The sequence below is a fragment of the Drosophila sechellia genome, chromosome 3L, assembly GCF_004382195.2.
Source record: "Drosophila sechellia strain sech25 chromosome 3L, ASM438219v1, whole genome shotgun sequence".
Classification (NCBI taxonomy): Eukaryota; Metazoa; Arthropoda; class Insecta; order Diptera; family Drosophilidae; genus Drosophila; species Drosophila sechellia.
In genome coordinates this window covers 7,843,864-7,869,784 of record NC_045951.1, presented here as the reverse complement: position 1 = coordinate 7,869,784, position 25,921 = coordinate 7,843,864, and the positions used below count along the sequence as shown (strand labels likewise).

Below are 25,921 nucleotides of genomic sequence, written 5' to 3'. Positions count from 1 at the left end.
CATACATTGGACAAATGAGCCGAATGATGCGGAATGATAAAAGGGGCCAGACAGAGACGGCAAGAGCTGGGCAGAAAGAGAGCGCACGATAATGATGATGATGGATGACAAAATGCAGGCACTTCTCTAGTGTGAGGAAGCGCGCTAGGTCTGTCCATCCCCCTCTGACCTTCGCATTTGATTGGCCCCTCCCACAACATTTTCCCCCCATGTTTTTCCTTTTTCATTGCTGCAATTTCTGATGTTGTTTCATTTCTTTTTCCCTTCTTTCAATGTCAGTTAATGGGAAATCATTTATCATGTGCGTGTCCCTCTAAGAAAATAAAGAAAAGAAGAGAAAAAGGGAGAACCAGTTGAAGAAAATGAGTCTTAAAGCAGGGGCAATGGCAATATACAATATATACTCGAAGCGAAACAAAAAGTGCCAGAACTAAATAATAATTACCCGAGACAACAAAGAGATCAATAATTTATCATCTCTGACCCCGTGGTCTGTCCTTCAATTTGTTCTGGTCTCCGTGTCTCCACTCAACTTGAAAATTTGTTATAGTTTCCCCCATCTCCGATCGATCGGAACCAGCGAACTAGAGAGAATAGAACCCATCCTCAATTTTCTTCTTGCTTCATTTTCAGGTGTGTGTGTGCGTTGTGTGTGTATGCGTTTCGTGTTCAAGTGCTCGGAATCGAATCAAAAAAGGGTTTATGGGATTGTGGACAATGGGGGTTAAGCACTGGGGAAAAAAGTTGGGGAGTAGTCGGTGGCCCCAAAGGGTGAAAAACTTCAAATTGCCATTTCGATGCTCCGAAAGTTGTGTCACTTTCTTATTTTATTTTTGCCATCTTTTCTTCTCTGTTTTTATTCCAGGCCGCAAACGAATTCAAATAACCTTTTTATTGACTCCGGGCCAGTTGGAAAATTCCAATTTTCTTCGGCGTATATTTTTTACAACGTTTGGAAATTATTAAGGTATTTATATTTTCTATAAATATTAGTTGCAGGATATTTTCCCGTCGATCATTCCCAACTCCAGTGCACATTCCCCTCGAATGCTTTGAGCAGCTTAAGCCGAAAACAAACTTTTCAATGACTTTTCGGGCCCGGACCTCGCCTGCGGGTCACATCTGCCTCAACTTTACATTATTATTTCATTCCTCTACCATTTTTTGCATTCCCTGTATTCCATACATACTTTTTGTATTACACAAAATGATGTTTTGGACCCTTCCTTTTTTTTTTTTGTTCGTTTGAGAGGCCAGCAGCAGCATCAGCAGCAGTCGCCCTCATCCGCTTGCATAATTTCATTTTTGATTTCTTCTGACACTTTGCACATGCTTTTTGAATAACTCATCATCTTGTGCACTCATCATCAAACATTCTTGGCTCAGCCACACCCCCTTCGAGGCCCCCTTCCTCCCCCCCCACCACCTTTTAGGAACCCAGCTCCTTAAAAGCTGATCCATCCAAGTGAGCATTTGTTGCCTTTGGGCCTTTAACTTCCTACTGCCGCAGTCGTCGTCGTCGTCATCGTCTGACTCTGCCCCTTTTCCCCATCCAGATCCACCCGTTCATTGAACCCTCAGCATTCTGGATCTCATTCCTGTCGAATATTTTTACTCGATTCAAACACTTTTAAAAGCATTTTGCCTTAAAAAGGCAGGGAAAAGTCCCACATTTCAACAAGCAATATACCACATATAGCTCTGCATTTTATGAATTTGTCACTTGGTTTTTTGGAATACTGTTAACTATTAAAATATTTAATAAAACCTAGTCATATTTAATAAAAAATCACACTGAAACCGCTTTTAAAGTGCATCAAAATGGCCCGCTTGCATATCGCTGTTCGAAGTCCTCAATTACTAATTGCAGTTTTGCTATAATTATAGGCCCATTATATATGCCACATGTGGCAGTCGACGGGGTGGCATTTCGCATTTCGGTCTGCGTGTAAATTACTAATTTGTCCTGTTGTCCTGACGTCGCTTTGATTGTCTCTGTCACTCCCCCAGCACCTCCAACTGCCCGTCCCTGTCGCCCTGCTCTTTGTTTGCCCTGTGATGTGCTGATCCATCCAATTGTTGTGCTCCTGTGCTGATGTAAGCATTTCGCAGTGTCCATTATTTTGGTCAACCACCGGCAGAGAATACGTTGGATACAGTGAGAACTCATGTGGGTGTACAGTGTGTAACCTCTTGTAAATAATATTAAGCCACATTCACATCATAAACTTTATCATTTGCCAAAATAAATACTTTAAATAATTTGGTACAATTGAATTCAGTTTTGCTTTAAGTTTTGGGGCAGGAATTGCAGAATTGTTTATCGTTACTTTGCCTGTAGCACACATGCACTGCATATGCGTCATGTTTAGACCAGGTTTTCCCCCGACGGCAACTAATTCGCATGTTTCAACCATTTCATACTGTTATAATTATAGCGATGTATGCCAATACCAGCTGGGAATTCTAACGCCCCAACCCCAACACTATTCGGCTCTCTTTCACTTCGCCCTCTATCTGTCTCTTTCCCGCTTATTTTCTCTGTGACTACGCAACATTAATTGCAACATATTCGCTTTTGTTAATTGACTAATAACTTTGGGGTTTATGCCCCCCTGGGTGTAGAAGAAAAATGGGCCACGAACAGGAAGAGAATTGGGGAAAAATGCACAGTCATGCAGGCGAATACAATTAGGCTTAATTGAATTTGATTATATAAATAAAATAACGAATAGACACAAGCTGTCAAGAATGGCTTTAAACATTCAATTTGAAACTAGCTTAGCTAGCTGTGTGCGTCTGTGTGTGAAAATATCTGTGGAAAAGCTAGTAAAACCCAATCTCCGCTCTTCCGCTCCATCATCTCCCGTCTCCCTCTCTCTCTCTCTCCCTCTCGCTCTCCACCCACTTCCTGTCTACCTTGCTCCCACACCCTTTCTCCCAATTTCCCGCCCATTTCATCGTCGTCGTCTGCTTCAATTTATGCGCGTAATCAATTTTACAAATGGCCTGCAGGCAAAGGCAGGTGGTAGGCGTGGCATTTTCCATCCGGAGAGCAAGCGAGCAAGAGAGAGGGACGGAGATAGAGAGAGAAAAATAAATTTATGCAATTTAGAATTTTCCAAGGGTTGGGCAAGTCTAGTGCTAGTATGTGCAGTCAATGACTTTCACAGCCGAACGAAGCTAAAATCAATTAAAATCCATTTTGATTGCATACTTCACTCGAAATCCTTCCTTGCAACATAATTCCCCTGCGAGTATATTCCCCCACTTAAGTATACTACGAAAAATGTGAACACATTAAAAATGTTTTCAAGGCAAAAGCAAAACAATAGAGTCATTGTCAATGTCGCTCGATTGCCGCTTTCCTTCTTTGTTGCCTTTGAGTTCTTGGCCATATTTCACTTTAATGCCCAAGAAACTGCTGCTTGGCACAGACTTTTTGCGGGGGGTGGGGGTTGGCATGAAAAACGACAACAGTCTACAACAACAGAGCGCCAAATTGCCAAAGACATTTAATGAAATATTTACGTACATATATACATATATATACGAAAGTTGGGCGCAGGCTTTTTCCACAGCCACCGTCATAATTTTATAATTTTCTGTGTAATTGTTTTGGGGCGAAGTGAAAATGTTTGGCATGACCTAATTGATGAGACATATAAAAACTCTTAGCATTTAATTATTACTTATCCCGTTTTGTGCGTTAAATTTATTTATACTTCATGTTCTTTCTAATGGCTTACCTGTAAAGAGAAGAACAAATAAAAAAAATTAGTATTGCTTTTCATTTAGATGTTCTATATTAAAGCTGGGCACACTTTATTTTGTTTAAGAGCTTTCTAAAATTTTTCTGAATTTATTCAGAGATCATTTTAGCAAAATGCCAAACAGCAAACTCAAACTTGTCGTAACCAATTATGTAAAAATCTGTTGAAAATTTAAATTCAATGTTGGCTTTTCCGCGCTGCCATCCTTCCCAGATTGATTATGACATTTTCCTCCTGCCACGTTTTCCAGCTTCTGACGCAAATGCGCCTCAACATATGCGCCAGATAGAAGAAACAAGTTTGCGGCACATGCACTTGACACATGCCAATGGATGGGGCGAGCGGAGAAGAAAAACTTTCATAGCCACCCTCGGATGGGTAGTTACAAAAATAATAATCATAATGATGATGATGATGAGAATGCTAATGATGATGTGGCCTTGAATCATCACAGCAGCCGAAATGTGTGGGCGCCCAAGCAAAATCGCTTCGTTTCATTTCATTTCATTCCATTTCATGCGGATTTGTCCGCAAACAATGGAGCAATGTGGTCCTGCTACTGAAATGCCCAAAAATAGCCAAAGGACCCCAAAGGCAAAACAGTAGCCGCCATAATGCCACGCCCACAACTTCAGCATATTTGGGTTGATTGGACTGCTAATGGGCAATAATGGGTGGATATGATTCAGCTTGGCATGATATGAAGCATCGATTTTAAATCTATATATTTTTACAGATTTATTTAGTTACTTAAGTCGCAAGCTGACTTATTGTTAGTTTATGTTTTGATTTGCCAACTGAACAGTTTACAGGGTAATTCGAATTGCGTAGAAAACATTCATTCCTAATGACATTCCCTTTTTCCTTTGTTGTCGCTTCATACTTAAGACCGTCATCAGCATTTCTCATGGATTTTCCACTCCAACCGAGCACCTCCACCCCCCTGCTACCCAGCAATTTTGCATGGCCGAGCGATTTCTTGTTGTGTTTCGCATGTTTAATTTAGCCAGGCTCCTCCTTCTCTCCAAACTCAATTCTCCATTTCTCCCATTTTGGAGCAGAAGCCACAGCTTCCTGGCTCTTTAAACACACTAGCATGTTTGTTGATCCTGCCCGTGGGGCCAAGGACGAAAAAGGTCTGTCGTCCGGACAACTGAGTTGAGGATTCTGGAGCAGAAACAGGGACTCCGAACGCCCGTGGCGCTCTTCGGGTTACTTTTAAATTAATTATGCGCTTAATTGTCTAATTATTGCACAGCAACCAACAAAAAAAGGTCAGATAGTTTGCTTCGGCAATTCGTGCTGTTCATTTTTGGGCCGACAAAAGAAGAACTTTTGGCTTTTCCGGGAAAATAACGTGTAAGCTAAATGTGATTAATCCTGCTTTTACAATTATATCAAAGTAAATAATATTCTATGAAGCTAAAATCATCCCCTCAATCTCATTAGATCGTAATAACACCTATTCCTTAAAATATATGATTTATGAAACACACCAAACTAGCACCCTTTGATTTAATTCCATTTAATTAAATAAAACAAGACTTTTTGTTTATTTTGTTATTCTGGCTATTTATACTTAACACCTGGCTAAGCTTTTAAGCCAATTCATTTGGCCTTTCCACCAGTGAAAACCTCTTTCTCCACTTCACCTTTTATTATTCTATTTGGGCTCTCTGCGGCACGCATGAAAGTTGAGGCAAAAGATTTTTCAAACAAAAGTTCAAGGCGATGCCGCTTATTCTTTTTATGCTTGGCAGGTAAATGTATATATTTCCACCGCCGCCCGCTCATTAAAAAGGGTGGAAAATGTAATAAAAGATGAAGAAGCAAACAAAAAGAGAAATTTGCAAGAATAGTAGAAAAAAATTCTTGTGGCGTCTGTGAATAATTTGTTAAAATTAAGCCCAGCCCAAGGGCGTGGCGAACACTCTCTAATGATATATACCGTTGCAACAGTGGGTGGCTTTTGTGGGGGGAGAGGAAAAGAAAGGGGGGGGGGGGGAGAGAGAGAGGGAGAGAGCCCTGCCGCGGGTGACATACAAATATTATAAATGTAAATGGCGAACGTCGTCGTCTCCGTTGTCGGGCACATTTCTCATGTGAGCGAAGGAAAACAAAGGACTCTTGGCCAGGTTGGGGGAGTTGGGAACGTGTGCGACGTAGTTACTCCAAGGCTGGCAGACAAAGCGTCGTCGCGGCAAAGGGAATTGCAAGTGCGGGAGCACTTGGATTATGCAAAACGGGTCCAAACGGATTACCTACTTGAGTGCAGCATAAATGTAAGTAATTATAGGAAGTTTAATATTTTGAAAAATCAAAAAATATATTTGATGAATTAAAATTAAGCATCCTAACATATATTTTTCAAATATATTGCACAGAACACTTTCAATTTGTATGTATAATTTACTTGCAAAGGAATCTTGACAATGATTTATGTACAAAAACACGAAGTCATATAAATTTCCATTTGTATACCTCATATACCCATTAAAACAAACATTTCATGCGCTATCAAAACAGGGCACAAATTCAATATTCCCTTAACCATTTTTCTTTCATATCATAAAAGTAAAGGAAAAATATGTAGCCGACTTTTTCGCGTCACGTTGTATACGCTTGTGTGGGTGCATGCGTGAGTGTGTGCGTTTCAGGTGGAGCGTGTGCCATAAGCATGACAAGCTGTCATTGTTTTTTGTGCCACGTCCTTGTTTTCAGAGTCCCCTTGCCTCTGCACCACCCACTTCTTCCATTTTTTTTTTATCCTTTCTCTCACGACTTTATTTCTCTCAACAAGTTGCTCATACGCCACGTTGTACTAATAAGTTAATAGCTCCCCTCGCGCGTTTCTTTCGCTCCTTCCTTCACTTTCTCCACTCTTGACAAATTGGTAGAAAGCCCCGAAATAAAATAGGATTTTGTACGTGTCGGAGAAAGTTATAACAATGGGGCAGGTTCAAGTGTGGAACAAAATATATGGCATGAAATTGCTGAAATCATGGCAAGTGATGGAAGCAGGAGGTGGTGGGCGGAAAATCGAGGCCAAGAAGGCTGGTTATAATCTAAAGATTTTCCAAAGCCAGCGCAACCGACAGCTCAAGGTCTCGAGTTCCTTTGTTTGGGCTCTCTTCTTTAGCATCCTTTGCCGTAATCCAACCCTATCATTGATGGGCGACGCTCTAATAAATTTCAATACTCGACGGACAAACAATGCCAAACGAACGATTTGAATGAAGTTGCCACTTTATCGCAAGGCACACACATAGAAGTGTGTATATATATTATATAGCCATTGCATAGGCATTATCCTAACAGCCAGACCACAAGGACCTTCGGGCTGAAAGGCCGTTCGCCGTTGATAAGCCACGTTACGATTTATCCTTTATCTTTTTCGACTTGAGGTAGGTCTTACGTAACTCGTTACAGTATGTGGCACGCTTCGCTATTCCTCTCGCTTTTGTATCTTCTATCAATAATTTATGAAACACTTTTCATATTTATGACAGACACGCGTGCAAATGTGAATATTTATAACGAAAAAGGATGTTCAACGTGCCCGACTTTAAACTACCTTCTGCTTTTTGCTTTGCTTAGAATTAATTCAGTCATTTATCAAAGTCCCGCTTTAATGCATTAGACGCAAGGACACGCTTGGATTTTATTTGTAATTTAGCACGCTATTTGCGCTGTTTTAATAGACAAATGATGGCCATTTAATGGTAATTGCCAGTTATAATAATGTTCCTCTTTAAAAAAAATGGCAGCTGTTGGTTGCTCACTTATTTACGAAAGTAAATAACTGGCTTAAGTTACCAAACTGTAGGTATTTTATTTATTTTTGGCCACCTCTTTTTCCATTTGCGGAAACGCGTTTCCTGTAAACTGACCCGCTTTGTTGACCATTTCACTCAACCTTTTATCCCCTAGCTGACCTTATTACACATATGTGTAAAGCTAAAAATATATACATAAACTCTCCCATTTCTCATTGTTACCGATGACATTAATTCGGGCACGCGATGTCAATTAGCATTCCCAGTTGAAATATGCCTGATAGTCCGAAAACAAAGTTGGAAAAATGACGGTTGATAAACCGCGGAGTCGTGTGAACTCATAGAGTAGGAATTCTGTGAAACATGTGAGAAATATTTCCCCGTTACCTTTGCATTTTTCGGTCTTGCACCACCACCTGCATGACTTGTCCGAAAAGTCGGAAAATTTACGCGCCCGGTAATTGACAAAGGCTTGTGGGTTTTGCAAATGGCGAGACTTGGTTGTTTCGGGCGCCATCTGGGACTACTGTGCGTATGTGTAATATGAGCCGCAAAGGGGACACACTGGAAAATGGGAACACAGGAGCGATAGACCACAAATCTTAAATGTCAAATGGCTTGAGTGACATTTGTATTGATTAGTAAATGCGATTAATCATGACTTTTGTGTGTATGCGGTGTGTGCTGGGTGTGTAGCATGTGGCATACGCAGCGGAGTAACAAAAATAATGTTACACAAGATAAATCTCCCCACCATTCGATCCCCTGAAATTCTTTTAATTTGGTCACATCTGGTGTTGCCTTAATCAAGCAAATGTTTTCATCAAAAACCGCATAATGCCAATTTGCCTTCGGGATATTCAACTACAGTAGACATTCTAAAGAGTGGAATTTGGTTTTAGGAACAGACTGTCAACTTCTTAGCCAATATATGAATATTTGCAATCGACCGAAAACCATGTCGAATTTATTTTAAATTTCATTAAGTTGAGAGTGCACTGTAACTAGTCGCCTCCTGTTGTTTTTCATGGTTTATTCCTCCACTACCATCTTGATTAGCCATCGATAATGACGTCAAAGTGACCCATATAGAGCGCAGAGACTAAAAAGTTTCATTCCAATATTGAAAGTAAATGTCCAACAGCTGCTGCACATAGTTAACTATAGCACACAACAGCTGACAGACAGTGGGAAAGTGGAGGGGGAGCGAGGTATGCTAAGAAAGAGATGGCAATGTAAGGAGAAAAAGAGACGGCAGCAACAAAAACACGTTCGACACGTTTAGCGAAACTGAAACTAAACAAGTTGTGACCCAAATTCGCTCCACAAATATTATAATAGGCCCTCCTCACTCATCTTCAGATCCATTTCGATATCTCTTTCCGTCTCATATTATTTTCCGGCCCATGCTGCCTTAGCTAATTAGCCTGTAATAGAGCACTTTCCAAATGACGCAATAAATTTGCTTTTCTCTTCGAGCAATTAATTAGCTAATCATAAATGTAAGGCAAGACTTGGGCCTATCCAATCAATTCATGTAAGTAGAGCGAGATTAAATAGTTATAAACCAAGGGAAACTGACGATTTACAAAAATGGTGTAATTAGGGCCCAAAATCAGTGCTAACAAGTTGGTGGAGTGAAAAAGTGCTCAAAAGTGTCAAGTTCAGAAAGCTTTTGTCCACTGCTTCATCAGCTGACTGAGCATTTTCTTGCTTATTTATAGATAAGCCCGCAAAGTAAAGCAAAACCAAACTATGTAAATGAAATCAAATTCAACTGCCCGATCGCCACAACAACGATTTCTTGTATAGCTTCTGCACACGCTATAGTTTTCATTCGCCTTTGAGTTGGCTAAGCACATGTGCCGTTATGTGGGGATGTAGCTCAGATGGTAGAGCGCTCGCTTAGCATGTGAGAGGTACGGGGATCGATGCCCCGCATCTCCAGTTGATAACTTTTTTTTCTTCTAATTTCTTTTATTTGTTTTTATTACTTTTAAAACAATTAAACAAATTAATGAACGTATAATGTGTTAGTTTTAAATTGCTTAATTAATTGCATTCAATTTGAATGAACTGTATTGCCTATTGCAATATTTTAAAGTCATTTTCATTTCAAGAAAACCGCATTTCATTGAAGAGTTCTCAGTATTCCCAGCACTTGAGTCAAGGACAAAAGGCCTTAAAATGGACGCACTGCAGCATTAAAAATAAGAAAAATAAAAAGAATAAAATAAAATTGAACGGAGAAAAAAACTGTTGAGATAAAAAGAGCAGTGGAAAAAGCAACGGAAAAAGAAAAATCACGAATGCGTCATAAAAACTTTGCACATCAATGCGCAGCGCGGAAAAGGGCGGTGGCGGCGGCGGGGGGCGTGGCAGGCGCATAGATAGCGGATGGGGGCCATCAGCAGCCACTTTTGAGCCAAGCATCTAGCCAACAAAGTCCTGGGCGAAAAAATACGCGATTACCAACAGTGATGGTAAAATAAATAGCATTCAAATAATTGATATCGAAATTCGATATAACGATTTCATCATTTAAAAAAAAAGAAAAGGCAAAGTATTTAAAATATGTATCTTTTTCAACTGATTAAGAACACTTTCTGTATATATATTTATATATTGCTTTGCAGAACAATAAAAAAACCTGACTTTAAAGCGCAATTTTGCAAACCTATAATTACGACCTCAGCTGTATAAGTGTGTTATATAAATAAAAAAGAATTCGCTCCTGCTGTTTGGACCAAGATGCGAGCGCAGGCACTTGAAAATCCAGCAAAAAGTGAGCAAATCGCGAGGGGGTGAAGTGAAGTGAAGTGGGCTCGGATCCATTCTGAAGGGTAACTGACCAAAATGGTTTGGGTCAGGCCGAGGAGAGAACGTTTTTATTGCAATTTCTGGCTGGATGGCTGGCAGGCCGGCCTGTTCAGCGGCTATATGCGTGCTGTATGGCCGGCAGCCTCATTTGTTGATGGATTAGTCAAAGAGCAGCCACAGGGGAAATGTGGGGGGTGGGGAGTGGATGGAAGGTGGTGGAGGAAGAAGGGCAGGCAGACTGCAAGGGAGGGGCAGGCAGAACAGCAGGAGCATTTCCTCATTTGCCTGTGGCAATGCAATTTTACTGCTGCAGTTTTGCGGCTCCTGCAGTGCATTTTGGCCACGGCAACGGGCAAGGAGCTCGGCCACATTTTTGATGCTCATTTTGGCATCATTAAAGCCTTCAGTTACCGCATTTTTCTCCTGCTCCTTTTTGTCTCCTTTTTCCTGGCACGCACAGGCACAAAATTTTGATTGATGATTGAATGCAACAGCAGCAGCTACAACATCTGATGAGCAACAGCTGCTTAATGATTGAGCGAACGGCAACGAGGAAGCCAACTTCAAATTGTTGTAAAACCTCTTGAAATACGCCTTAAGCTCATTACGCGCAAGTTATCAAACTTTAATCAAGGTTGAGTCATGCTTAAAAAACTTTTTTTCTTTGGACCACATGACTCACAGAACTACAACTTTTGTGAACAGAAGTGGGAAATAATTAAATTAGGTCGGCTCAATTTAGAATTAAACACAATTCATTAAAACTTTTTGGACTTTTAATGCCGATCACAATGGAAGATGTTTGTTAAGCAACAAAGAAGATGTTTAAAAAGTTTTAGCTTAAAGGTTTTTAAAGCGGTATAAAATAAGCAATATTTTTATAGTTAAATAATAGAGCAATACAATTTAAAAATTTGTTCTTTATTTAACGTTTATCAGGAAAAAATTATCATATTGCCAAAACCTTGAGGTGCAACAACCCACGCATTCATGTTTATACCCTTGCATTTTTGTAAGTTATTTTTTTTTTATTTTGGTCCATGCCGTTGGCATTGTTTTAAAGTAATTTTTTTCACAGAAATCTATTTCGATTTTTATATGCTCTGGGTGAATTTCATTGTTTTAGTCAGCATTTAACCGTGAGGCATTTTTGTATTTGCATAGGCAGTATAATGAACATGCAGTCCATAAAAAATATGGTATTTAAATGGTTTTAGTTATTTGGAATTTAAAACAAGAACTACACGCGTATTTTATTAGCTATAAAAAGTGTTTCCTTTGGCAGAATTGACGTTAACTGTTTGTTTGCCTCCTTAAATTAAACTACCTTCGGGGGGAATTAACCCTTTTGACATTCATTGCTGACGTTAATTACTTCGGATGCCTTCGCCTGGCTTAACTTGTTTTATTTATTTAATTTTCTCTTTGGCATTTCCCTTTATTTGACACACACAATCTCAATGAATTTTTAATGATAATCTATATGGTTTATTTTAAATTTATACACTTTTAAGCAAATTAATTCTGTCTTGCAGCTTAAAACTGCAGTGCTGCACTTTGCTTGGACATTTGTGTGGCAATTTTTGTGTAACTTTTCATTCGGGGTTTTCTTTTTAAGTTTTCGGCATTTAACAACCAAAATTTTGCCTTTTGTGGTTGTTGTTTGGCAACACACAACAAAATTTGGTAATCGGTTTAGGCTGAAAGCAATTTGGCAACTGCATTTCGAAGCCATTCAAATGCCACACTAAAACATCTTTAAGTTTGTGTGGGCTTTTTGGTTTAGCATATGTTTTGAACAAACATTTGTCGAACAAATGTTTCCTATCTCTATTCCGAAAAAAAAAACAAATTGTCTTGATTAATCACCCGTTTTGGTCGTGTTATGTGAGTCAGCTCAGGTAGCAGGTGACGCAATTATAGCGCATTCCTCTTGGCCTTTTGAACTTGGCACTTTCAGATCAAACTGATATTGAAACCAGATTAGGGAAACTTTGAAATACCCAGCGATTTTTTAGTTCCCCATTTTAGTTTCTCACATAAATTGCAATTAAATACGACTGTCCTATCCGAAATTCATTTCCATCCGTGAGTTCATCGATACCTCAATAATTTATCCGTAAATCCATAATGAAGAATGCAAAATAAGCTTGTTTGCTATCTCTAACCTTTTAGGTGCCATCAGTTTTGGCCAAATATTATTGTTGCTTTAACCTCAGTGTGTGTGTTTAAAAAATGACCATCGTAGGGACAGTTGACCATTTTCCCACACCAAAATAAGAAAAACTAGAAACTGAAAAAAATGTCACAACAAAATTAACTAAAAAAGAGGAAGCACCACGCGGCAGACACAAAACATGTTTAAAAATGCATAAATTAAGAAAAAAAAACAATGAAAAAGCGGCAGCAAAGCCAAATGCAAATCAGCATTGAGGCCAACGCGAAAAAAGGAGGGCAGCCATGGGAGCTGGTGGGCGTGTTAATTACACACACCGGGACACAGTGCCTGCAAGAAGTTTTCCGACAGGAAAAAGGTTCTCACTGAAAAATTAATTTTAAAAATGAAACCTATTGTTACATATGTTTTTTTACATTATTAATCAATTTAAAATGTAAACAGCATAATAAGAACACATTATTTTAAATAATAAAAAGAAAAATTTTATATTTACGCTTCTCAATCAAAACCCACTGTGCATTATCATAAAAAATAGCGCAAATTGGCAAAGCCGTAGAATCTGTATTGTATTTTCTTTTAGACACAGTTTACGGCATTTTCTGCTCTAAAGTTAAAAACCAGGTGCGTTATTACTGATGTGTGTAAGTGTGTGTGTGCGAATTTGGAAATGCATTGGCAAGCGGAAATGTAAAGCACAACACAAAATGCAAATGCAGAAAAAAGTCAGCAAAGCAACACAGAAAAAAAAAACGCAAGAGAATAAGAAACAAAACCTCAAACAGCTGATGGTGACGATTCAAAAGGCATCGCTGCATTGTGTGGTTTAATGACCTTGCCCAAGTTGCGCGCCTCTCGCTCGCACCCGTTGTAAAAAAAAAGGTGGCGGGAACGGGGGGAAGGAGGCCATTGGTATTTGCTCCCCTGCCAAGCTGACGCCATGTGGTCGCTAATGCGCAAGGGAGAGGGGTGCACGCGCGGGAATGAGACAGCGTTCGTGCCTAATTTTAATTTTATGCACACTTCGCACGCCTCACACTCCCACCATTCCCCTGCTCATTTCCCCCTTTTTATGGCCCTCTCCCTCGCTCTTTTTATTGGCCGAACGCAGCGAATTTTATTTTTAAACTATTAAAAACCGTATCGGCAAGAGAATTGTGTCAAGTGTAAATTGAATACATTGTCGGTCGCCTCTTTTATTTAAAGATATGATAAAATTAAACAAGAAACTGAGAAAAAAGAGCAAAATCGCATGTAGGCGTCACATTTTTATTTGGCTTTCGTTGATAGAAAAGCATAAAAATCGTATCAAATCGATACCTAAAAAAAAGCGAATATAAAAATCGTTAACAGGGTGACTAGACTTGCGAAATATATGTATATGTTTTCTAGACATTATTGCTAATTTATGACCCTAAGAAAACACATATACACACAATCCTAAGAAAGTCAATGACATATGAGGGGGTGGCAGGTATTATATCTTTTGGTGTGGGAAACGACTTAAATGAAAGGAAATGAAATGGCACTAGCAAAAATGAATGGAAAATTTGACGCTGAAAGTGGATTCATTATGTCGCAACCTGGCAACAGAAATTTGAAGGGGAAACTTGGCGATAGCAAGGTCTTCACTAATTATGTTGTAAGGAAAAGAGATTAAAAGCTATTTGTGTGTAGACTTAAAGCCTCAAAAATGACAAAATCCAAACAAATTACTTATGGAAAATTCAAACATATGTACATATGTAGATTGTTTCTAATAAATTTAAAATTTGGAACGCAACTGATTTTATGACATCAAATGCGGCGCTAATTGATAAGAAACCTTTCAAGTTCAATGGCTTTTAGGCTAGCGAGTTCTTATCTGTGATTCCCTCGCAAGTTTTTTATTTCATTTCTTGCCCATTTAAACGATGTTATCAAATCAAAAACCTTTTAGACTCTCAAGCAATTTCGTGAATTCGAAGCGAAGTTAATCAGTGCCAATTCCAGTGGCAATTACAGCAGCCATTCTATCTTATCATCCTTATAATCTTCCGTGATCAGCATTTAAAATATATAAACCCTCAAGCTTTTGTATCCATTTTTTATTGTTTTATTTCCTATTTAATGTTTCTATCTTATCGCCGCCATGAAGTAACGTTTACTTTATTCCCTTTCCAGTGAGAATCTAGGGCAAACAAACAATTGACTGACAGGCAGCATTACGTTTATTTGTCCAACGAATGTCGGAGTGACTAATTTCATTTTGATTATTTTGTTTCAAGTGTGGATGGAAGAACTTGCAGAGCAATGAACTTTGTTTTTATTGTCTATCATTTGGTTTTATCTCGAAAAATGGGGGAGAAAAACCAGCGTGGAAATGTTAGAAAAGTGCTGCCAATGGTTTTTCGTGGGGAGGCGCAGTGTCAATTTTTCGATCATTACGGGATTTGGATAAATACACACGATAGTTTGATTTTCAGCTTGAAGAACCCACGCAGCGTCATAAATCAGCGGAAAATCAATAGAATGAAACATGGAAGTCCATCAATGATTCCAAAAATTAGAAACGAGTCTTTCGGGCGTCGAAAAGTGGCATGTGGGATTTTTTTTCATTAAATTAATAACCATTTAATGCTACCATTGTTACCGCAGGCTTTTAACACTACTACACTAATTTAAACTAAACGTTTAAAAAGAATAAAATGGCAGTTGTAAATTGGTAAGAAAACGCAAAATGTGAGAACTAAATCGTCAAAGGAAACTGCAGAAGAATGAGAAATGAAATCTTTCTTTATTTCTCTTTTTCTTTTTTTTCCTTCTACATTTCCCAGGTGGGCTTTTGTCACTTATTTCTTTTTTCGAGGTTTTCTAGATTCTTTATACTTAACCATCGTCATCTGCACATCATAATCCCATTTCCCCAACATAACGGAAAATCTATCTTAATGCCTATATTTTTCTAGAACGTAACTCCATTTTCTTTCATCCTTGTACTTATCTAAATGTTTATATACTTTTTCGTTTTTCTTCCCTAAAACATTACGGAAAGTCCTATATATTATAAAATCTAAAACAATAATGCCCTCCGTTTCTTCTAATTATTCTTCTAATTATTGCCGTCAAATTATCAAAGCCAATTAAACAAAGGCGGCATATTTGGTTGCCTGGAAGGGCTTGAATACTTGCTACTGGTAATCAAAAGTTACGTGCAGCTGTTTCCATTCTCATACAAATTGATTTCAATGAAATCCTCCCACATGAAAACTCGTTCCAACCAAATTTTCCAATTGAAATTTTCCCGCTGAGCCCAAAAATAAACTTACCCACTTCGTTGCAGACGAAGGAGGGAAAAAAGAGCGACAGATAACACGTATTTTTGCTTACCTGCAACGAAATTGAAAGAGGGGGAGAAATTAATCAATAAATATATATCTTTCATGGACGTTTATTACTAAAAGTAGAGTTAAGTAAAGCCGACAACATTTTCAGCATTTTATTTGGCAACAAATCATTTTGCAAGTGTCATAAATAATCCACATACGAGTACTCGATTCGAACCGAGTTTTAAGACTATCTTAAAGACTGAGACAGACAAGTGCAGGTTGGTTCATAATTTATGCAACTATATTATGATTTTTTTAAGCAAGGGAAACCAGTTCTTCAAAAAGAAGTCCATTAAATGTTGCATATTATGTGAAAACTTCGTTGAGTTCAAACCTGAGTTATAGGAAGTTTAAAAAGATAATGCTTAAAGGTAAATGGTGCTCTCTTAGATTTAAATTGAAAAACAATGCCTGATTTCAATTTAAAAATCTATTATTATTTCTATATACTTCATGTGAAATCGAATGACATTATTTCCCAGCTCAGTAGAGTGTAAAATTAAGTTATCCACTCCCACGCAACATGTTACTCGTATGGCAAAACTCATCAATTAAGTCGCGAAAAGCAGTCAAGTGACAGCTAACAAATAAAATGCATTTACCAAATCAACTTTGCAGCTACAGCAGCAGCGGCGATGACAATAAAAATGGATGAAGTGAATTAAGAAATCGATAAAAAAAATATGCCTTCATTTTCGTTCCTCGTGTGATAGTAGTGCAAAGCAGATATCCCTCGGAATTACGTTGATTAATTGCAAATTAGATATTTTGAGATCAATGGACAATCATCATCAAGCTGATTGCAATTTGCATGCCGAATAGTCCAACTAATTAAGCTTCAATTTTACTCAATTTGATTGGATTTCATCGGTGGCGAAAACAACAAACCAAATCGAAAGGTGGATTGACCCCGAACAAACATCAACAGGCCGCAATCAAATTTATTGCTGTTGTTGACTGTTGATTAGTTTTGATTAGGCTGTGTGAAAATTTCACAGATCCAAGGCAATAACTCCATTCACAGATTATTTTCAACATGCACTATTTAATGCGGTTTCACTTTAACAAATCTGTTTCGCATTATAACTTCTGACTTTTTATTAATAAACTTAATTCGAATTGAGTGAAGTAAAGTAAGCTAAACAAAAAACGGAAGTATGTTATTCACATTTAAATTGGTAGAAAATGTTGCATGCCCTGGGCGGGGCATATCAAAAATAAATGTGTTAGCTGTTGAGAAGTTGGAAAAGCTGGAAAACAGGTATTCTACACAGCACACACCTGCTGCTTACCACCTCCAACTTCCCCCTGGTCCTCCTGCACTCTTGATAAAAATGTTTATTACGTTTCCTGCTCCAACTATTTCAAACGCAAATGACACAAAAAACACGCTCTTGACAAACTTCGAGTCACTTGAAAAAGGGAAATTAAAGGAAACGGATGTATGCCAAAGGGTTGGAGGATTACAAACAACAATTAGACGATAGGGAAACATAATTGTAGCCAGGGGCTTGGGAAACTTCCTCAAGATAGTTGCAAAGGCAACGCTTAGTAGATGAAAAGGAAATGAAGGATTTCATTAAAAACAATGTGCACAAGAAGTAAATAAAACGGGAAATCTCCAAAAGGCTATAAGATAGTTGCAGCAAGTAATATACTAATTGAAATGGGTTCTAATGAATGGCATAAATGAAAACAATATTTAAGGCTCTGGATTTGATGAAAATATAGATATTAAACAATATCCTGTTTGTGGCCTCAAAAAGAGACAAGTTTCCACTAGTTTTCCAATTTGGTTTTCCGAGAAAATTGTGTCCAAACGTGCTTGGAAGAACAAAAACTATGTTCTCCAACAACTTTATTCCCATCTCAAAGTTTTCGCTTTGCATTTACATAGGACAGGAAATCACCTGCTTAAGGTTTTTCTTTATTTCAACTTGTCAGTTTTTCCCATTCGTTTCTGTTTTTTTTTTACATTTTCGTGGCCAAACCGCAAACGTGTTTGGCATTTAAAATCGATGCAAGAAAATGCAGCCGCAAAAGGGCGGAGGTGCGGGAAAATGTGCAGGGAAAACTCCGGGGTAAAGAGGAGTAAATGCAGAAAAGAGTTGAGCAGTCGTCAGTCAACACAACTGACACGCAATGGTTACACTGGTGATGGATGTGAAAAGATGGTGCAGGGATGGTGGAAAGTGGCCGGAAAATAGGGAAATGCAGGGGGCACACTGAGACGAGCAGCCAACTGAGAAGTTGTGTCTGATTCCTTCGGTTGTTATTGCTAGCCATGTAATTAGGTTGTTGAACAGGCGGTTTTTCTTTTTTTGTTTTTCGGCTATTCTCACATGCTGAACAATAATTGTGTAATTTTAACTACTCCATTTTGTTGTCTACCCCAGCACATTTTCTGTTTGCAATTGAATAAATTTCCATTTCTCCACCATTCGTATCTAAACCGCCGAGTTATAAATGTGGCGAAAATTTGGAAAAATTTCAATTATTAAAAAAAACCATACAATTTAATGGTCGGCCTTAAATCAAATGAAAATTCGTCCGAATGTTAAAAAGAACCACCGAGCGAAGAGAATAAAACATAAATTGCCTCGGCCACAGCAAATAAAACACATGTGGCCCCAGATAAGAGAGAAATGAGGGGAGAATGTGTAACGCGCAGAGATATCAATAAGTTGCCTTTGGGGGCCGACGCAACAGGGCGTATGCGTAATGTAATTTAAATTTGTACAAGCATAAAAAGTGTTCGCACTCGAAAAACTGCATATAAATAAAACAAATTAAATATGAATAAAATGAAGAAATTTATGATTAAGTCCATAAAAAAAACAATCAGAAGAAAACAAACATGTGCACTAATATCGATTATCATAGAACAACTGAATCACATCGTAGAATCTGTATTTAATAATAATATAATAGTAATAAATGCTCAACGAACTTTAAGCATTTAATTTAACTAGCGGAGTGCCAAATAAATAAATACTTTATTAACCAATTTAATAAGGTGAAATAATAACCAGAAATGTCTTTAATTTTTATGGCAACTAAATAAACACCTAACAACTGACCAACCTCTGCAAATATTATCACACCCTAACCCACGACCGAGCCAAGTCTGAGCCATTAATAATACATATACCCAACAAATTAAGGAACAATAAAAACGCATGACCACATGCCCGAAAGGGGGCGTGTCCGCGGGCCAGTCAAGGCCAGGGGGCGGTGGGTAGAGGCCACAGGTGGCACAGGGGCAAAGCCACAGAATCGCGGCTCCGATGCGAGTTGAATAAACCCCGACTAAAGTCAACAGCTAACCATAGAGAACTTGTTGGAGATGTCTTTTTTTATTGTATATATTTTCTTCTCTTTTTAGTTTTTTTTTTTTTGTGTCGTAAACGGATCGGAATCGGACTGGCAACAGTTGGACTGGACAGGCCTAAAGTTGATAACCTTGAGAGCATTTTCATGCGAAAGTTCAATGAATTTTTAGTTTCTACTTCCATGCAGAGGGGGCGACAGGGAGGGGGCGAAACTCACATGTGACTCCAAGAAGTAGCCAACAAAAGCGTCTTGCCGGGGGAAAAGTGAAACAAAAACCAGACTAAACATTGTCGAATGATGCAGCACGAAACGGGGCAAGGCAGAAGCTGAGAACCAGTTCAGCAAACGGACTAAAAACAACAAAGATCGACGATCTGTGAAAAGTTGACTTAATGATACCTAGTATTTGTAAAAATGATCAGTAAATATTATTTTACTCAAGGGAAAAAGACAGCAAAAGTAATTAACAGCATGGTGAAACAATTATTAGTGTGACCGTGGCCTACTTATCCTGCAGACAGTGTGACCTTTCTGCTTTTTTTTAAGCTTTAAAACAGCTTTCTTTATAAAAAAGTGCCAGATATTCCTAAGATTTCTATGATTACAGGGTATTAAAACTGCACGCAGGATAAGGCAAGTGAGAATGTTAGAGCGGGACAGCAAAGCAGAAAACGTAGAAGCGAGATAGGGAGGTGTGTGAAATCGATGCGTCGTCGAAGTCTTCGTTTTTTCCATGGTCTGTCTTCGCTTTTAGTCGAAGCTCATGAAATGCACAGGAAATCAATGATTCGCTTCGGTTTCGATTACACACACACACACACTTGCCGGCCCGACACACTCTCGTGCATATGATAGCTATTTGCAACATGTTGCCGCAACACGCACAGCATGTTGCTGAAAGCATTTGCAATAAATTAACTAAAATTACAGACAATTATTAAGCATTGATCAAGCGTATAACTTGAGCGATGATCGCTCTCTGAGTTTGGCCTTTTTCTTTCTCCTTTTCTCCCTTTACCTTATTTCTTGTTGCATGTTTACATTTTCTTTTGCCTTACTTGCATATTTATTGGGGCGTTTGTGCATTTTAATTAAGCGATTTGTCAATTGCAGAAGACTACGTGCAGTTGAGAAATGCTTCAGGGAGTCCGCAGAGAAGGAGAATTATTGATTGCGATTGGCTGAGCAAAGAGAAAATTATATAGAAGCAGCAGGATGAAGAGAAGAAGATACATGCATGGCGAAGTTGGTAGGCGGAATGCAATTAGTCAATCATAGGGCTTATTCCGAGGCCAAGTCGACTGAAGGTAATTGAAACTGAAGCCAGATTGCGGCTTGGGGTGTTAATCAAATTAAAAAAAAATATCGTTTAAGGGCCAGCTCTACTTTCGTGGGTCTCACAAAGAGAATATATAGATAGAAAACGGTCAGTGTGACAAACCTTCATTTGATGTTGGCAGTGTGACCATACAAATGCTAGAATGTATTGCTCAAGTGGGCAATAATTAATAATATTACAAATTATTAAAAACTAGTTTATTTGATAATGTGTTCCTCTTGGTTTCCCAATACCCTTTCCAATAAATCTCTTCCTGTGTCGTCCCAGTTTTTTTACTTTGTTTTCAAGTTCTCTCCTCCCTTCTGATGTAATTTGAGAGTCGTGAAAGCCGCAGACATTATACATAATTTAATATGAATATTATGATCTAAAAAGGGAGACAGGGGATTTCCCCTTGCTCCTTGGCTCTTAATGACAACCCCGAGTGCTGCACTTCAACACTTTTAGTGGCAATTTACAGGAGCTGACCACAAAGAAGAAGAAGAAGGAGTAAGAGCTGAAAAAACAACAAAGACGGCAACAATAATTGACCACAACAAAAGTTTTTGTCTGATTATGACAACAGATGGGAAAAAATAAGCGTAAAAAATTGAAGAGCTTGCTGGTGCAGTGGAAGAAAAATGTAATTCATCTGTAAGGATATTTTGCAAAGTGCATTACTTTTACATGAAGAAAATATTTTAGAACGTAATCCCTTTTTTTTCTTGAATTAGTGCCTTCACGTTATCTTCCCTATTCGCATGCTGATGATGTGAAGTGCAAATAATTATGACAGCCAGGCAAGCGTGGAAGAGCGAGCGGGATAATGCTTTAAAAAAATGCAGAACGGAAGCAGCTCAGGTAAAAAAAATATACAAATACTCACACCGCTGAAAAAACGGAGGTGCGAAAAAAAACGCTCAACAAATCTTAGCACACCTGCAAATGACAACAACAGCAGTGTCGAGTTGGAGCCAGGGAAAAAAGTGCAACACTTGAACTTTGGAGCAGCTGCAGCAAAAAACCCGATGCAAGAGGATCTGCAAAAGGGAAGAAAGGAGGATGGGGGCGTTGAGTCAGCAAAAGCCAACAAATTCAACGGCCACACCTCCAAGTAGCAACCACACTTCCATAAAAACCAATCTTGGTTGGGAAGGCGACAACACCCTTTCACATACATACATAAAGAATATAGATAAAGTATATATTATTATCTTTAATATTTATTATGTGATTATAATATTTGTGAATTAGCTTTCATAATATAATTAAACAATTTAATTTATAATAATTTGGAAACCAGAAGAAACCAGAACCAGGAATCAGAAACCAAGAACCCTACTTCAGAATTATCTTGTGTAGCAGATCCAACCGATTTAACCACTATACCACGTTTTTACTATCCTATCAACGTGTATAACAAAGCTCTAATTATATAATCTAGTAAATTCTTATAGGCCAATCTGGCCGATTTTTGCATAATTCGGCTCGAAACAGGAGTAACAAAACTTCGCATCTCGGTCAACTGGCATTCAAGCCACCAAGCGCATAACGAAGATTATGAAAGACAATCAGCTGAGTTAGCCGAGTTGTTGCTGCTATCGTTGGAGTATTTTTTTTCTTTTTTTTTATCTGCTGCTGCTGCAGTTGCTATTGTAGTTATGGGTATTGCTGCTTGGAGGTTTGTAGGGTAATTGACAAACGGCGGGCCGACTGAGAAACTCAGAAGACTGGGCCCGAAGACCGAGAGTCGCGTCCGTTTGGCTGCACTCGTCACAAATAAAAATGTGGCCAGTGGAGCAGCCAAGCGGCGAAGCTGAATGCCTCACTTATTGCTTCTGTTGCAAAAACAATATGAGAGAAAAAAAAAAGAAAAAAATGGGAAAATATAGTTACCTTCGGGGGTTAATGCTATCTGTTTGTGGCCAAGCTTTTGCTCTGATTACTGATAAATGTGTTAAAACGAAATGAAAGGGTCTCCCTGCTCGTTAGACTGAAAATGGGTTTCTGCCATGCACTGGGGGGTTAAGTGTGCGAAATGGATTGGCCTGGGGGCAATTGTAGGGTTAACGTCATCGAAGCGCACAAAGTGTGGAAATGGAACACTACTGGAGGGTGTTCAAATCGTTGGAAAAAGTGAAAGAATACAGGTAGATGACGCACGATTTCCATTACATGTAAACTACAAAGCACCATGAGAACATGTTGAATAACCTTGTTTCTAGCCCACAATGGTGGGGGAGGTCATTCCTGTAAGCCATTTAAACACATCAACTATGTTTTTACACATGTGTTATATATCCCACTGACGCAAAACACACATATGTGTATGGGACCTCAAAGGATTTGCACTCACACAAAAAGTTTGGTGAACATTTATCCAAGTGCTGGCATCTTCAGGCTTTCTTCTGCCTTCAGTTTCTGTTGTCAGCCTGCTAAGCCGTAAGCAAATCCGCCTCTATTTATAACCCAGAAGAACGTCAAGAAAGAAACGCTTTGCCACATCTAACCAGAATGCATAACTGCGAAGCTGCGTCAAAAACTATTCCACAGTTAAGTCAGCGGCAGAGCCAATAATGTAAAATCGCATAACACTTCACAAGCAGCAGACACAGCAGCAGCAGCAGCAGCAGCAGCAGCAGCAGCAGCAGCAGGATATATGTAAATATACCCATAGGGTTGTGTGGCATACAACTTGCAACCGGGGGAAACGCACGAGATGGCGACACAGTCTGAAGTTGAGCTGATGCTAGTCGCATAAGCCACTCAAAATGTTGGCATGGCCCGCGCTTTCACACAAAAGCCAAGCTGACACATCGGGATGAAGAGGGGAATGGGAATGGGAATGGGGATGTGGAAGGGGTTGGGGTTTAGGCCATGGCTTAGCCAAGAGTCCTGTGTGATGGCGGGACTGCGACTGCAGCTGTGGAAGTTGCCAAGTGTTCGGACAATGAGGAAGTCACTTGATATAATGACACTTGTCGTTGCATCACTCCCAATTTCAGCTATGCTGGCGAAGTTGTTCGTCTTAATCTATGCGCAGTATGCAGATTATTCTTGGTGAAGATTGTAAAACTTAGAAATTGATTTTATTGCAGACTATAGTATAGGCTGCAATTGATTAGGTGTATGTAACTGCTCCTGTTGCTTTTTATCTATCGATATTGCCTTGGTGTAGTTAACTTAGTCAGGATGCATTGCGTGCAAAAGTTTCGAATGAACATGAAAATACGAGGCTGCCACGCAAATAAGTTGGAGGGAAAACCGTCTCACAGATGCTAAAAGTCTTTGAAGAATGCTTAAGTCTTCCAGTTTAATCAATCGATCTGTCGTCAATCACTTTAATGACTAAATTATAGCAAGCCAGTATTTAAATATGTTGCTTGGGGCTTAGACTTGTACCAGTTTAATTGGTTTTATACTTTTAGTTAGAAATCACTTTGATGGGCACACATGTTATGTTACTTTCCCAATCAGAATATTTGTAATATGTACTATTTATTTTATTATTTCATTTAAACCAGAATTTCCAGTCACTTTTCCATGAACACGCACATTAAAATTCACCTCAATGATTGTTCACATCTGACTGTCATTTCCTCCACATCACTTCACTTTATGTCAAATAGACGCCTCCACACACAATCGTTTATGAGCCCACATGGAAACTTCGATACTGTGGAAGATTGGTGAGAACAAAGCGTTGACAACTCGCATTTGCATTTTCCCAGGGGCAGAAAGAAGCAGCAGGAGCATCTTTTCCCCATCACCATTAACTTTAACTGCTAATTGAAAGTTTGATTGAACTTTAATACTTTGGATTTTGGTTCCTGGTGCCAACTGGAAATGTAAACATTGTAGGAATATTTATATATACATTTCAAGACGCCCGCAGTGAAATCGTGTCTTAATGACAAAGCCCGTCATAATATTATTAATAGTTAATTGATTCCCATTATAGCTTTGCGTATAATTTATCAAAAAAGGTTAGTAGCAGCCTTTGAAATGACTTTTTTGGTCTGGCGGCAAAGACCAGCGGGTAGTTGATTCTCTTCTCAGGCCCTTAAAGGTTAATTCTGCTGGTTTTTCTACAGCTCTGGCTTATTCTCGTTCTCTGAAGGGCAATCATAATTAGCGATGGAAATGCTTGAGAAGCTTGAAGAGTTCTCAAAGTTTAATTCGCGTTGACCTTTCAGTTTGCTTGGGGTTTTGCTTTTTTTTACATCCACTTTATGCTGGCTTCTAGGGGCACACATGTTATGTTACTTTCCCAATCAGAATATTTGTAATATGTACTATTTATTTTATTATTTCATTTAAACCAGAATTTCCAGTCACTTTTCCATGAACACGCACATTAAAATTCACCTCAATGATTGTTCACATCTGACTGTCATTTCCTCCACATCACTTCACTTTATGTCAAATAGACGCCTCCACACACAATCGTTTATGAGCCCACATGGAAACTTCGATACTGTGGAAGATTGGTGAGAACAAAGCGTTGACAACTCGCATTTGCATTTTCCCAGGGGCAGAAAGAAGCAGCAGGAGCATCTTTTCCCCATCACCATTAACTTTAACTGCTAATTGAAAGTTTGATTGAACTTTAATACTTTTGATTTTGGTTCCTGGTGCCAACTGGAAATGTAAACATTGTAGGAATATTTATATATACATTTCAAGACGCCCGCAGTGAAATCGTGTCTTAATGACAAAGCCCGTCATAATATTATTAATAGTTAATTGATTCCCATTATAGCTTTGCGTATAATTTATCAAAAAAGGTTAGTAGCAGCCTTTGAAATGACTTTTTTGGTCTGGCGGCAAAGACCAGCGGGTAGTTGATTCTCTTCTCAGGCCCTTAAAGGTTAATTCTGCTGGTTTTTCTACAGCTCTGGCTTATTCTCGTTCTCTGAAGGGCAATCATAATTAGCGATGGAAATGCTTGAGAAGCTTGAAGAGTTCTCAAAGTTTAATTCGCGTTGACCTTTCAGTTTGCTTGGGGTTTTGCTTTTTTTTACATCCACTTTATGCTGGCTTCTAGGGAATTGAGAACAATCCGCTGCTTTTTGGTCAGAGATTTTATCAGTAAATAATTATAAAAGATTCGTTTACCATTTGTGATTTATCTTAGAGCAAATAGAAAGATTCCTTAGATGAATTTGTTAAATTATTTCCTTTACTTTTCATTTCCATTACACTTGATTTAATTAGCTTTTCCTCCTACTTTCTTCTGGTGACTTCCTGCACGACTAATTGCAAAACTGGTATCCAATTAAAGTTGATTCCTTTTTATATATTCCTAAATTACCATAACTAGATCAAGAAGTTATTAGTTTTGCTGTAAACTGCAC

General features: G+C 38.7%; 1 protein-coding gene and 1 non-coding gene across 3 annotated transcripts in view; one reads left to right on the top strand and one right to left on the bottom strand.

Annotated features, from left to right (window-relative positions):
• The window catches only part of LOC6604798 (serine/threonine-protein kinase NLK), a 67,508-nt gene that overhangs the window by 15,240 nt on the left and 26,347 nt on the right, over window positions 1-25,921 (bottom strand). The gene's annotated exons all lie outside the window — the stretch shown is intronic.
• On the top strand, window positions 9,424-9,496 carry Trnaa-agc. The gene has a single exon. It is a non-coding gene; the product is annotated as a tRNA-Ala (tRNA).